Here is a 14,054-nt window from a genome sequence, read left to right on the forward strand (position 1 = left end):
TTACACGTGTATGCTTTTATAAAAGTATTGAGACTTCAATTTTCAAATAATTATTCAAAAATATTTGAAGATCTTAAGAAAAGATTAAAATTAATTATAGCTCTAAACAATTGTTATAAATCTTCTTTTTTTTCGCAGATTTCCTTTTGATGCAGAGATGCAAAATATTCGGAATTGCATTCTTTATCTGCGGGGATTTTTTTAATGGATTGTCTGTACAACTTGATAGACAAATTGAAGAAAAGAAGAAATAAAGGAGAAGAAAAATCTATGGAAATTGTTTTTTCAAAGAATTGTCTGCACATCTTGATACAAATATTCAAAAAAAGAGGAAAAGAAGGAGACGAATGTTCAGACATTTTTTTAACGAATTGTCCGCACAACTTGATAGACAAATCTACAGACATTTTATTAATGGATTGTCCACACAACTTGATAGACAAATTAAAAAAGAAGAAAAAATAAGAAGGCGTAAAAATACAATAATCAAAAAGCAGTAAGTAAAGGAACAACAGAAGAAAATAGAACGTTGAAAAATTTATTTTATATTTTAATTATTTTATTATTAAATACAAATTTATTTTTTACAAAAAATATTTAGAAAAAATTCAGAGAGATTTAAAATAATATTCGCCTAAAGTTATGACCCTTCAAATGAATGAAATATTTTTTTCAACTCCAATATTTTTAAAAATTACTAAACTGAAATGTAAAACAGTTTTACTTAAAACAGGTGTAGTTTATAACATTTATGATTAACGATGATTAGAAAAAATATTTCTTATACCGAAAATTACAATTTTTGGTAAAAAAATTGTAATATTTTAATTTTTTAATCAAGAAAAATTTTTAAAAAATTTTGATTCAAGAATTTGACTTGAAAAATATATTTTTCTTTTAAATCGTTGATTATAAACAAATTTTTAACTTCAACAACGTAACTGCATATTTTTATATAATTATATGTCTATTTACAAGCTTGGTACAAATAAGGAAAATAAGTAAACTTAAGGAAAAAGTAATGAAAAAGTATTAAATTTCTAGAATTCATAAGAAAATTATAGATTTTGGTGTCCAGCAAAGTTTGTAAATATTAACAAGATTTAATTCATAAGCTTTGAAACTACCATAAATTCTAATACAAAATCTTTTCTTTTTTTCATTTCGGACAATAATATTGAACTTCACAGAGTATGAAATTGAACTTTATTTTAAATAATTCAATTTTTCATGAACTGTCATAAAATTATTACTTACCTATATAAATAATTTAATGAATAATATTTCTCTATTTAAAAAAGAACAAACATCTCACATGTCACACATGTCATATGTCACGTAGGTCCAACTTTTAAACGCGCGGCACAAGCACGAGTTCAGTCTCGTTTCACTTAAAAGTTCAAAAATAATTGAATTTTATAAAAGTAGCGCTCACAATTTTTATAAATCATTAAAATTAAAAAAGTTTCAAATTGAAATTTAAAAATTTGAATTTTACATCATTTTAAACCAAAATTATAAAGAAGTAAATTGTTGGAAAATTTTTATTGAAATTTTATTGAAATTGCAATTATGTAAAATAAAATTTTTAAAAATAATTGATTCAGAAGAAAATTCTAGTTAAAAATTTTAGAAAAGAATTCAATTTAAATTTTATGGGAATAATTTTGGAGAAGCTACTGTAGCAATTCTTATAAATTACTGAATTTCTAAATGTTTGAAATTAAATATTTTGTATTTTTGAAATCGTAATTCCTTTTAAAATTCAATAATAATCAAATATTTATTTTGAATAATTTAAAAAGTTCAGTCTATTAATTTTTAAAAATATTAGAATACAAAGAAATATTTCTACTTCTGACAATAATTTATTTTTAAATAACTTAATTTTTTAAGAACTATCATAAAATTATTATTTATAAATTATTTAATGAATAATTTTACTTATATATTTCAAAATGAATTGAATTTTAAAAGATTTGAATCTACAATTTTCATAAATTGATAAACTTCAAAAAGTTTTAATTTGAAATTTTAGAAAATTTCAATTTTCAATTAATTTAATTAGAAATTTTAAAGAACTTAGATTTTTGAAAAATTTTAATAATTCAAATGCTTCTGAAATTAGTTTAATTTTTATTTAATTAATTATTAAAAATAATGGATTTATAGAAGAATTTTAGTCGAAAACATAAAAAAGAATTGAATTTTGGAAAAGTTACAAATGATTGCAGAAATTCAATTATTTTCAAAAGTAATAAAATTCTTCTCAGAAATTCAATTATGTTGAAAAATTTAAAAATATTCTTGTCAAAATTTCAATTATATTTAGAAATAATAACATTCTTCTCCAAAATTCAATTATTTTCCAAAATTTTAATTAAATTCTTGGCAAAATTTCAATTATTTTCAATAATTTTTCTCAATTCAGTTATTGCAGTATTTATTCTTAAAAATTTTATGAAAATTTGTCGAAAGAATTCAATTATTTAAAAATTTGTTAATAAAATTCTGTATTAGAATTCAATTTTAAGAAACATTCAATTATTCAATAAATTATTTATTTTTGTATATAATTGAATTCTCGTAGAATTTTTTTTGATAAAAATTGATTTAAAAGTGAATTTTTGCTCAAGGAACTTTAGCAAAAAGTATTAAAAATACTTGATAAAATTAAATTCCTTCGAAATAATTTAATAAAATTTTTGAAAATAATTACATTTTTCGAAGAATTTACTTGAAATTGTATTAAAAATAATTGAAATCCAGTGAAGAATTTTGTTATTTATGAAAATAATTGAATTTTTGCAACGAATTTTATTAAATTTATTTTTAAATAATTGAAATCCTGTAAAGAGTTGTATTATTTATGAAAATAATTGAATTCTTGCAACGAATTTTTGAAAATAATTACATTTTTGGAGGAATTTATTTAAAATTGTATTTAAAATAATTTAAATCCTATGAAAAATTTTATTATTTATGAAAATAACTGAATTTTTACAACGAATTTTATTACAATTTTTATAAATAATTGAATTTATGTGTAAAATTTTATTACTTGTAAAAATAATTGAATTCTCGTAAAGGATTTTATTAAAATTTTTGTAAATAATTTAATTTTTTTAAATTTTATGGAAAGTTTAATATAACTAAGTTCTTGAATTTTATAAAGGTTTGAATTAAAAATTGTTTAGAAAATCTTAATTCCTTTTGGAAAAATAATAATGATTAAATATTTAAATAAAAATATTGATGCTTTCGAATAAATTTATAATTAAAGAAATTTTTTTGAGTATCTAATCATTTTTAGAGTGAATCAAAATATTTATTAGGATCAGAGAAAAAGTCAAAATTCTATCTGAAAATGAGGAAAAAATTAGGGAAAAACAAAATTAAATTTTTGTGGCAACATTAAGAAAACCTCAAAAATATTGCTATCGGACATAAATATTGAATTGAAATATTGAAAACCGCGAAATTTTGATAAAAAAGATGATCGTATGTTATTGCTACGGTTAATATAAAGTAGATAACAATGAATTACGCAGTTATCATTTCTATTCGCCGAGTGAGAACGACGCTATCGTTAAAAGAAGCAACTATCGTCTTCTTTGAAGTCGACAACTTCGTTCACAACCTTATCCACACACATTTTGTTTATGAATGGCTCATAAAAAGAAAAAGAAAATAAATCATTGATATTTAACAAAACATTTTCTTTATTTTGTTCATTAATTAATCACCGCCTTTTTTTTAGATGCGAACAAATGTTACTTCAACTAATGAAGAAATCGAATGTCATCCTCTTCTATTGTGGAATTGAGAGAGAAAGAGACCAAAAAAAAAAGAAAAAAAATTGCAATAGGGTCGTAGAGGACGTCTCAGGGCATAGACCCCTGCTCGAAGTAAAATCCGTCGATCGATGATGTTCCGGAGCATGACCACGGGATTCGACGTTGTTTGCAGCAGTCCTTTCGGAGTCGGCGCGATAGTAATTTACCTTCAAGCGCCCTCAGAGAGGGGTCTTATGGACCCTCTTGGTTTTGTTGCGAGTCAGAAACACATAAGCAACGAGTGATTCGAGTCTCATCCTCTGGAAAGCATTCTCACAAGGAACTTGATTTAATTGTCATTCCGCATTGTCATCGCCTTTTGAAACTGCCGCCAACTATTTGAGGTACATGAATATTTTTATTTTCACTTCATTAAAGAAACTGGGAAAAATCAATATTTTCTTTCATCACTTTCGTTTTTATTTTTGTTTTCATTTTGACAATTTTGTCTAATGATTGAAGAAATTATTGCAAATTCCAATTGTTTTCTTTAACTCGAAAGACAATCATCTTTTGAGATAAAGAAAAATGTTTCGATGACAGTAGTTTGAAATAATGTAAACACAGAAAAATGACAGGCGGGAGTTCAGTTTAAAGAACGAATCAGAATTCTTTGTTTTGTTTTTTTTTTTTTCGCTTTTTAAAGAATCGGAAGCAAAAACCATTTATTTTTATTCTATTTTTTTTAGTCGTTATTTAATTTTGATTTTTTTTTAATCACCATTAAAATTATTCTTTATTAATATTTTTTTAATTATTAAAATTACTCTTTGTTAATGTTTTTATTCAGTATTAAAATTACCGTTTATTCATAGCAATTTTAATGGTAATGGAATTGTAATTTCAAATAATGGCAAATTTATAAATACTTCTCATTTTAATGGACGGTTTTTTATAATGACTTCCCATAGAAACAGTTTCATATACACTTTAGCTTCATTTTTTAAATTTCTTATTGAAATTTCTATTTCTTCTTTGTCATTTTGTAAATTTATAAAAATATTTATTTTAAAAATTAAATTTTTTAAAATATTTTCTTCAATTTCGTTTGAGTGCAAATTTTTTAGTACAAATTTTTTTTAAAAGCCTTTGTCACTATATTAATTAATTAATTTTACTTTATTATTAAAATTCAAACTAGTTAATTACCATTTTTGATCAAATCTAAATTTATGTTTATAAATTAATTTATACTGTAAATATATTATTGATTATTAGAAATATTAAATTATAAATATTATTTATTACTATAAAAATATAAATGTTATATTATGTAGATGTTAAATTAGGAATATTATTTATTATCATAAATATAATTTAATTGGAATATTTTTATTAATTAAATAAATTCCTCTAACTTGTTATTTTTGTTTATATGAAACTTGATTTTATCTGTGACGTGACGTTTTATTTGAAAATACAAAAAGCAGCTGTTCGGCTTATGGGGGTACATTTTACTAACACGCATTAAAAGTCGACCAGCTGCAATCAATATTTCGTATACTTGTCACAAAATTTCTTAACTGAGACTTATTTCCATTAGATTAGAAATTCAAATTTCAATTTAAATTTAGCAATTAAAATCGGAGAGTACAAACAGCAGGAGATTATTTTTTGTTAACAATTCGAATCTGTCTCGTGTATACAGACAGTAATCAATATATGCGACACTTTTTGTTGACCGCATAAAAAAATTTGTGAATGATAGATAATTATTTTTTTATCAATATTTTCATGTTTGAAATAATAGAGAAAAATTTTCTTTTTGAAAAAGTATTCACAAAAAAAAAGAAAAAAATCTCTAATAGTCTCCGGTGTTTTGGGATGTAAACAAACAGGGGCGTTACGATGTCTTCACGAAATTTTTGATTCGAATAAAAATTTAGAGTCACGGGAACAATAAAAATCCATTTAGTTTTTGTTTACTTGAACTTTTTTATTTTAAGAAAATAAATCGTTTCACTTAATTTATTTATTTTTTCTTTCTTTTTTTTTGAAATATTGCCAGAAAGAACTGGAAAATTGATGAAGGTCAGAGGAAATTCTTTTTTATTTGCGGCTTTTCTTTGTTCTGAAAATTATTTTCTTTATTGATCTTTATTGATTAGTCAATTTAAAATTACAGTCGCAGTTAATTTCAATTAAGTTGAGATAATAATAGATTAAATTTAGTTTTTCTCTCTGAATTTTATAATTTTCTTCGTTAAATTTTGACCTATTTTTCAATTATGTCGATTGTGTCGATTGCCTCTCTAGACAAGAGAATTTATCCTGTGATGAGACTTTATTAACGAACAATAGAAACATCTTTCGAAATCCAAGCACTTGATGCTTCAATTTCTTCCAATCGAAACTAGTTTACATATTTCTCTAAATACATTTCAGGAAAGAAATCTTCACATAAAAAATGACTTTTCTGATTTCTTAGATAAAGTTTAGAATAAACTTTTTTATTTTTTATTTTTCTTTATTAATTCTTTTTATTGATAATTGCATTTTTATTTTTCTCTATTTTTTCTATTAGCAAAAATTTGTTAAATATTCTATTAAATTATAATTATGAACAAATAATAAGAAAAAGAAAAAAAAATATTTTTAAAAAAATGTAAATGTTTTGAATAATATTATTCAAAAACTCTAGAAATTAATTGAATTTTGAAAGACTAGCAGTTCAAATTTTCATAAAAAATTTTTCAAATGAGGGGCTGGATGCTATAATGTGTTACGCGTGAACACACGGCCAGTCAGTTGGGTCATGGAGAGAAAATTTTGAAGTTGTTCAAAATAAATTTAAAATTATTGTTTCTTGTTCAGAATGTCAAGGCGAAACTTTTTTTCTAATAAAATTTTTTTATATAATTTTTTGTTTTTAAGTAAATTGAGAAAAGCGTGATTTTTTAACCTAAAAAATTTTAATGAATTTTTGACTTCAACTCGTGATTACTTCGTTAAATATTAATATTTTTCCACGAAATTTACACACAATATTCTTCAAACTAGTTCAAAAGTGAAACAATATTTAATAATTTTTCAAAAAATTCTATGTCTAAGTAAATAATTATTTAAATAATTTTGCCGGAAAAATGATTATCCTATTTTCAATTGGAAAAGTTGAGTGACGAATTTTCGTTTTCGGAAAACTTCCAGTGACTAAAATGTTCATCAATATGTTAGGAAGTTTTTTGGAAAATTTTTCGTCATTTGATAATAAATTAAAGAAAATAGAGCAATTTTAACAGTGTCGCGCTCTGCTGTAAAATTACGGCGTGGCCGCGCACGTGTGGAATGGCCGCCATTACAAGACCAATGTATACAGTGAGTCAATGTTTACGTTTACAGCAGAGCACGACGCTGTTAAAATTGCTCTATTTTCTTTAATTTACTATCAAATGACGAAAAATTTTCAAAAAAACTTCCTAACATATTGATGAATATTTTTGTCACTGGAAGTTTTCCGAAAACGAAAATTCGTCACTCAACTTTTTCAATTGAAAATAGCTGCATCATTTTTCCGGCACATTTATTTAAATAATTATTTACTTAGACATAGAATTTTTTGAAAAATTACTAAATATTGTTTCACTTTTGAACTAGTTTGAAGAATATTGTGTGTAAATTTCGTGGAAAAATATTAATATTTAACGAAGTAATCACGAGTTGAAGTCAAAAATTCATTAAAATTTCTTAGGTTAGAAAATCACGCTTTTCTCAATTTACTTAAAAACAAACAATTATATAAAAAAATTTTATTAGAAAAAAAGTTTCGCCTTGAAATTCTAAACAAGAAACAATAATTTTAAATTCATTTTGAACAACTTCAAAATTTTCTCTCCATAACCCAACTGACTGGCCGTGTGTTCACGCGTAACACATTATAGCATCCAGCCCCTCAAATGATTTTACATTCAAAGTATTTCGAAATTTTAAGCAAATAAAGAACAATAAGTATATTTAAATATTTATTTTACAAAAATGATTGAAATTTGAAAATTCTGAACAAAATTAGGTTTTTAAAAAATAGTAATTAAAATTTTTTGACTTGAATTCTCGAAAATAATTTTTAAAAAATTGAAACAATTGAAAATTTTTTGAAATTTTATTAAAATAAATGTTATATTTTAAATAGTTTTATTTTTTCATGTTTAGAAATTATCTATAAATATAATTGTATTCTTGAAAATATATTATTTTATGAATTTACAAAAATTATTCTAATTAAATTAATAAAATTATTAATTATTTATTTATTATTATTATTATTTATTTATTATTTATTATTATAAATTAAATTATTAAATTATTAATTATTATTATTAATTATTAATTAATAATTATTTAATAAATATAAAAAAAATTTATTTATATATTATTATTTTATTTTATTATATTTATTTATAAATTTTTTATAAAAAAAAAAAAAAAAAAAAAAAAATTTATAAAAAAAAATTTTTTTTTTTTTTTATTTTATTTTATTTATTTATTTATTTATTTATTTATTTTTTTTTTATTTAAAAATTTATTTTATTTATTATTTAATTATTTATTTATTATTATTATTATTATTATTATTTATTATTAATTATTAAATTATTAAATTATTTATTATTTATTATTATTTATTTATTTTTATTTATTATTTATTTTATTTATTTATTTATTTATTATTTATTTATTTATTATTAATTATTTTTTATTTATTAATTTTATTATTCTAATTCAATTCTCGTAGTTGAATTCTGATAGGAATTGATTTAAAAAAATTACAGTTAAAATTTTAGAAAATAATTGAATTTTTAAAGCGTTATAATAACAGAAATTTTAGGAATTAATAAAATTAAAAAAAAATTTTAATTAAATTCTTTGGAAATTTAAGGGAAGCAAAACTAAAAAAATATTTTAAATGTTTATTTTAAAAAATTATTAATTACATTATTTTTCTTTAAAAATTCTTAAATTTTGGGTAATTTTATTCAAAAATTCTAAGAAAATAATTGAATTTTAGAAGAGTTACAGCAATTTTTAGAAACAGTTAAATTTCAAAAGGTTTTTTATTGAAATTAGTAGAAATTTGAATTCCTATTGAAGAATATGTTTTTAAATTTTTGTTTAACAAAAAGTATTGAAGTTTTGAGTAAATTAATTTAGATATTCCAAAAAAATTTGTTTCTTGAAAAATTGTAATAAAAATTTTTTAAAAATAATTTTATTTCCGAAAACAATAATTTTAAAAAATTGAAACAATGGCAAATTTTGTCAAATTTCATTGAAATAAATTTTCTTTTTAATGAATTTTATTTGTTTACTTTTAAAAATTATTTAAAAATATAATTGTATTTTTGAAGAATCTTAATTGAAAATTTGGAAAATAATTAAATTTTTAAAAAATTTAGAAATAAACTTATTAGATACCAGGATTATAAAACACTGAGTTGAACTAAGAAATAAACTAATTTTAACTAAGACGACCGAGTGATAAATTCAAATATTTATTATTGCCAGGATTGCTCCAGTGGTTCATTTATTTAATCAAAAATATCTTACATTCAATTTGTTTTTAAAAATGAGGAATTTTCATTAAATTTTAAAAAGAAAAAAATAGATTACTAAATTATAATTAACTAAAGACCCAAAAAAATCCACTTGAATCCTAAAATTCTTTTTCAATCGATTACTCACTAAATTTGAATATTTTTTTCTTCATTCAGTAGCCATTACGTGATATTAGACACACACAGACAAAATTATATATTTGATTCTTGATCTTAAACGTAAATCGTTTTAATGAAATGATGAAAAATAACACTCTCATGTAAATGACAGATAAATGGAGTCGCACTAAATGACCAGGACTGTTAGAAAATGACATTTTAATGAAATCGAATGAAATAATAAGGAAATATTTTTATCATCCTCATTTGTTTATTGTTGACGTATGTACGTACATTATTAGTCTGTGATTTTTTTTTCGTTCCAAAAAACTAAAAAAGAATATCATTGTATGTGTACATAATATAAAGTAATGACGTAAATATATTAAAGACAAACACTTTAAAGATTAATGAGTTCATACATCAACATCATATCTTTTATGATAAAAATTAATAACGCATTTTTAAGTCATATTAAATAATTGTATCGTTTAAGTAGTTAATGAGTTGAAACCGCTCGTGGCAGATAAAAAGAAGAATGATTAATATTTTCACGCGAAAGGTCATTGCTACCTTCATTTCCCACATGGATATATTTTATACGTAATAATTTCTTTTCTAAAATTAAGTTTGTTTTGACACTTTTTCACTAAAGGGGGTAAAAATAGTGAAATTTATTGTAAATTATTTTCATTTTGAGAAGGAAATAAATTGTATTATTTTATATAGAATGGAATAGAGCCAATATTTTTGTATAAAATAGTGTCAAAACAGAATTTGGAATTTCAAGAGCAGTTTTAATATTGTTTACTATTATTAAAGATTATACATTGATGGCTTATTTTTTATTTGCTTTTAAAAGCCCTTTTTTGTAATTTCTAATCGCTAATTACTAAACTTATCGGCATATCGAAGATTTTTATCAACGAGCACTATTTATTTAATACAGTAATAATTTGTTTTACTCTATTTTCTTCTAATTTTAATTTTTTTTCTTCCATTTTTAATTCTTTATTTTCCTTTTTCTCACTGTTTTCTATTGTCTTTTTCATTATTCTTTTCCTTTTATATTTCTTTATTTTATTTATTCTTACTATTTTCTATTTTATTTTTCATTTTTCATTTTTCTTTCGGTCTTCTATTTTTTATTTTATTTTTGTTAAAACCTTTTTTTTAATTATTTATGATATAAAATAAGCCTTTTCTATTTTTATTAAATTAATTTACTCTATTTTCTTTCATTATTAATTTTTTTACATTCTGGTTTCTAATCGTTTTCTATTTTCTATTTTATTTTTCATTTTTCTTGCGGTTTTCTGTTTTTTATTACTTACTTTTTGTTCAAACCGTTATTCAGTAATTTTTTTGTCGTAGTTTTCAATTTATTAATTTTTTTTAGTATTTTATTTTTGTTAAAACCGTTTATTAATGATTTTTTCTATTTTTCACTTTTTCTATTCTTTATTTTCCTCTTTTCTCACGTTTTTCAATTTTTTTATTGTTTACTATTTGCTATTTTTTATAAAACTGTTTTTTAATTATATTCTCTATTTTTATCTGTTTCTATTCTTTATTTTTTTTCACTTTTTTCAATTTTTTATTTTATTTTTTCTATTAATTTGCTTTTTTCCATTGTAATTATTTTATAATAAAATAAAGCCATTTTATTACAAAATAATTTAAATAATTTTATCCATTTTCTCTTGTTTACAATTTTTTTATACTCTTTATTTCCTTTAGGTATCTCACTGTTTTCTATTTTTTAATTTATTTTTTTTTCTATTTACTATTTGTTATAACCGGCTTTTAATTATTTTGTTATAGAAAAGTGTCTTTTCTTATTACAAAATAATTCAAATAATTCACTCTATTTTCTTCTGCTTTTTAATTTTTTCTATTCTTTATTTCCTTTTTTCTCAGAATTATCTTTTTTTAAATTTTTTTCTATACTTTATTTTCCTTTTTCTTGCACTGTTTTCTACATTTTTTTTATTTTTTACAATTTGCTTTTTGTAAAATCGTCTTCTAATTATTTTGTTATAAACAAAGATTTGCTTTTTTACTGTAAAATAATTTAAATAATTCACTCTATTTTCTCTTCTGCTTTTTAGTTTTTTTTTCTATTCATTATTTTCATTTCTCTAAGTTTTCTATCTTTTATTTTTTTACTATTTGATTTTTGTTAAAACAGTCTTTTAATTATTTTGTTATAAAAAAATTGTTTTTTTTACTACAAAATAATAAAAATAATTCACTCTATTTTCTTCCATTTGCAATTTTTTTCTGTTTCTTATTTTCTTTTTTCTCCTTGTTTTCTATTTTTCTATGTTCTACTTTTTCCTTTTTGTTAAAACGATTATTTCATTATTTTGAAATAAAAAATACCGCTTTTTTTATTACAAAATAATTAATTTGTACTATTTCTTTATTATTTTTACTTTTTTTTTATTAATTTAAAAAAATTTTTTTATATTTACTATTTTTTATTTTCACAATTTTACCATATTTTTGATTTTGGAAAATTTGTCATTTATAAAGAAAAAAAACCGCAGAATAGGGAACGAGTAAACGAGAATGCAAAAATCTTACGTGAATCTTAATTCTTGTCAGTATCACTAACAATAAACGTGATTTTTCTTTAATTGACAATAACAAAAAAACAAGATTATGTTGATTCATACGTGTATTATATTTTATTTATAAGAATTAGAGAGAAAATTGATATAGAAAATTTTTTTGTAATTAGTGCCCGAAAATTATGAAAAAATTCTATTGTACACATTTTATATCAAAAAGTCAATAGATGAGCTAGAAAATGATTGTCCTTGGTAAAAATTTATTTCTTTTTTTTTTGTAGAAAAGTAAGAATTCTTTGCGCTTGTGAATAACGCAAGGACACTGACACTACGTCTAAGACTAAGATGTACTTTTACTTATTGATCACTTTTTATATAAAAAAAAGGGAATAGAAAGAATTTTATTTTTTCTTTTATTTTATATTCATTTTTATCATTTTCCAAATTTACAGTTATTTTTTATATTTATAACCATTTTTCGAAAATACAAATAATAAATTTTTGTTGATAATTCGAATATAGAATTTTTATTTTTTTTATTTTATTTTTATTCCTTTATTTATTTGATTTATTAGATTGATTTTGTTCAATCATATATTTTTTATTTTATTTTTTACTTTTGCTATTATTTTATATTTGATTTTTTATCATTTTTCATTTTTATAGTCATTTTCTTTTTTTATAATAATTTTTCGAAAAAACAAATAATAAATTTTTTTTGATAATTCGAATAAAATGTACGATTTACGTTAATCCTTAATCAAATATTGAATGTTATACAATATTTTATATGTCAACGACCTACTCTAAAATCGTAAATTAATTACCTCCTTATTTATTAACACTTTCGGTGAGGAATATTTCTTTCACCTCAAAAGTATTTCGTTACTAAAATTGATAAAATATGATTGTAATATTAAATTATCACTTTTAAGCTCGCTTTTATGTGATAAGTAAATTCCAAAATAATTTAATTTGCAAATAAAATTAATAAAATGAAGAAAAGAATTAATTTCCTCTTCTCGAGTTTGTCTGATGGTCAAAAAATATTGTCTATTCATCGAAAATTAAAATTTCATAAAATTGCACAATAACGTTATTTAACTTATATTTTTGATTCTTTAGAAATGGAATAATAATGAAGAAAAGGAGAATTAAAATTGTGATCTAAATTTTTAATCTAATGAATATACTAATAATAGCACTGTTTACAGGTCGGTGTGATGACGTTGTTATAATTAAAATTGTGCTTGTTCCGGAGGGACGTGGGAGAATTTTTTTTTCAACCCTTTAAAGTAATACTTTCTGTTACGTATTTCGTGAAATGTGAAAGAGAGCCCGCACCCGCAGAGAGAAGCGAACACGCGGATGCCTGCTGATGTGCACGTGATATCAGCGTGTGCCGTTCCATAGCATCGACCGTATTCCCCTCCCTTGTTCGTTGACTCACTTCCAAGCATGAAAACGCGAACACTGAGCAGGCCAGGTACAAATAAACAAAACTGCACACACCGTTTAAATTCAAACCCCTTTTTTTCTCTCTCAACGAGAGAAAATCACGAAAATTGTCAAATCAGATTCATTTTTTTTTCTTCTTGAATTTTTATTACTAATCCGATTATTGTAATTTAGGAAAAATTTTGGAACACAAAAATATTCCTTATGTGGAGTATTTCCAAAAAGTAAATTTAATTTAGCAATTATTTTCGAAAATTCCGTCTCTTCGAATATTCAACAAAGTTTCTATTCAGTTATTCTCTATTTTTAATTTTCTTACTTTTATGATTTTATCTAAATTTTCATTGTGAAAATTTCCACTTTTGAAATCTTCTTCTTCTGAAAGTAAGATTCAAGAAAACTATGAAGTTTTCTTGAAAGTGTCAAATTGATACAAAACTGGATCACAATTGATATAAAAAATTTGAATTAATCGAGAATTAATTTATTATTTAATCCATATATTTTTGGCATCAATTCGTTGCAATTTGATACTT

General features: G+C 21.6%; 1 protein-coding gene across 2 annotated transcripts in view; it reads left to right on the forward strand.

Annotated features, from left to right (window-relative positions):
* Positions 1-14,054, forward strand: part of LOC122513087 — a 35,433-nt gene that overhangs the window by 1,358 nt on the left and 20,021 nt on the right. For both annotated transcript variants that reach the window (XM_043629327.1, XM_043629328.1), the window contains exons 2-3: positions 139-496; positions 3,761-4,180. The gene's annotated coding sequence lies outside the window, so the exon portion shown is untranslated. The remainder of the gene's footprint in view (positions 1-138; positions 497-3,760; positions 4,181-14,054) is intronic.

This window comes from Leptopilina heterotoma, unplaced genomic scaffold (genome assembly GCF_015476425.1).
Source record: "Leptopilina heterotoma isolate Lh14 unplaced genomic scaffold, ASM1547642v1 Lhet_134, whole genome shotgun sequence".
Lineage (NCBI taxonomy): Eukaryota > Metazoa > Arthropoda > Insecta > Hymenoptera > Figitidae > Leptopilina > Leptopilina heterotoma.